This window comes from Podarcis pityusensis, assembly GCF_964106645.2.
Source record: "Podarcis pityusensis genome assembly, chromosome: 11".
Taxonomy (NCBI): Eukaryota; Metazoa; Chordata; class Lepidosauria; order Squamata; family Lacertidae; genus Podarcis; species Podarcis pityusensis.
Window position 1 is genome coordinate 13,631,152 of NC_138036.1, and position 1,951 is coordinate 13,633,102.

The 1,951-nt window shown below is 49.7% G+C and overlaps 1 pseudogene across 1 annotated transcript; it reads left to right on the top strand.

Annotated features, from left to right (window-relative positions):
• The first annotated feature begins 820 nt into the window (after positions 1-820).
• Positions 821-1,465, top strand: LOC308458947 (small ribosomal subunit protein mS38 pseudogene; annotated as a pseudogene). Its single transcript has one exon. The product of its transcript is annotated as a small ribosomal subunit protein mS38 pseudogene (transcript).
• The last annotated feature ends 486 nt before the right edge of the window (positions 1,466-1,951 follow it).

Sequence of the window (1,951 nt, forward strand, 5' to 3'; positions counted from 1 at the left end):
ACTACCCTAAGGAGTCTCAAAGCAGCCAACATTCTCCTTTCCCTTCCTCCCCCACAACAAACACTCTGTGAGGTGAGTGGGGCTGAGAGACTTCAGAGAAGTGTGACTGGCCCAAGATCACCCAGCAGCTGCATGTGGAGGAGCGGGGAAGCGAACCTGGTTAACCAGATTACAAGTCTGCTGCTCTTAACCACACCACACTGGCTCTTGTGTGTTCCTAATGTATTTATAAAACAAACACTCTCAGCCATGCTGGGCAGAGCCTAGAAGACCTCAGAGGGCAGCCCCCACCATTTCCTCCTAGGGTGGGAGGTAGCCGGCGGTGCCTCCTATTCACTGAGAGGCTGCTGTGGAGGCAACATGGGGCAGGGCAGCAAATCTGGCCTCCGAGGAGCCATTTGCAGCTGCTACTGGCACCACAACATGCCCTGGGCACCAATATACACATGCCACTACAAGATTGCTGCTGCTTCCATCATCTGCCACTCTCTAGGTCAGGCACAGGCAAACTCCAGCCCTCCAGATGCTTGGTACTACAATTCCCATCGTCCCTAGCTAACAGGACCAGTGGTCAGGGATGATGGGAATTGTAGTCCCAAACATCTGGAGGGCTGGAGTTTGCCTATGCCTGCTCTAGGTGGTGATTTGTGTGTGTGTGTGTGTGGGAGCTCTGGGCTGTTGAGCACTGGTCTTCATGTCCAAGCTTCTGCCCTAGCTGCACCACATCCTGACGGCGCATAAGTGATATTGAGCTGAGGAAGCGGCAGGGTTAAGCAGCCTCTCTGGGTTCCCTTCTTTCCCCAGGTGGAAAACAAAACAGCCCCCATCGTCGTGAACGGGATGATAAGCCCTTGCGGATGAGTGGTCCTCCAGTATGCTGCTACCACGACTGACGTCTCAGATAGCGAGGGCCTCTCGATTTGCAGAACGCTTTCTGTCGAGATCAGCCATCTCGCTTCTGGTTCCTAGACTCGCTTCTGCAAATTACAGCACACTTCCTTCAAACAGAAATGGAGCCCAACCCCAGCAGTGGTACGCGTTGGACCCTGAGCTGGAAGAAATCCTGGTGCCAAGGAAGATGTCAATCTCCCCCCTTGAAAGCTGGCTGATGGTCCATTATGTCCTCCCTAAAGGTGGAGGCACCGTCAATGTTTATGTCTCTTCCCAGGGTGCAGAGGCTGAGGATGACAGCGAAGAGGGGGGAGGCGAGCTGAACAGGGGCAAAATGGAATGCAAGAACGTTCTGAAGATCCGGGGAAGGAAGATGAACAGACACAAGTACAGGAAGCTGATGAAGCAGACAAAGTTTTTGCAGAAGAAGGTCAGGGAAGGTTGGTGCCGGAGGAAACAAAAAGGGTTTGAATGAGATCTGGAACGCGTCTGGAAGAAAGACGGACTGAGGAGTGCTCCTGAGGGATGGACGGCACCCAAGATATATCTCAAGAATGTGAAGACCGATTGACATCGCCATGAGGTTTTTTTTTTTAAAATTAAACAATATTTAAAGCAAAAGAAAGCAAGAAAGAAAACAAGAAAGAAAGAAAGAAAGAAAGAAAGAAAGAAAGAAAGAAAGAAAGAAAAGAAAACAAAACAAAACTGCAGAGGAAAGAATTGCAGCGCTCCGCTCCACATGCAGTTTGAGCCCCCGAGGTAAGAGAACAAAAAGGTACTTGCAGAGGGCACAGCGGTACTCCAGGGACATGTCATGCCCTTGGAGAGGATGTAGCAGAACACTGGACAGCTCTTCTATGTGTATTGTGTGTTTGCGCATAGAAGGAGATGGCTCTGAGCGATGTAATTGAGTCAACCCTGGACCAAAATGTTCTCATAGTCTAAAGCAGTTTGGTTCAGATTCATCACTAATTTTTAGCGTTAGCTGCTGACAAAAGCCTGTCACAATCTTCATCCGTTAAATCCTTTATAACAATGGAATCTTAATTGCACCCAAAAC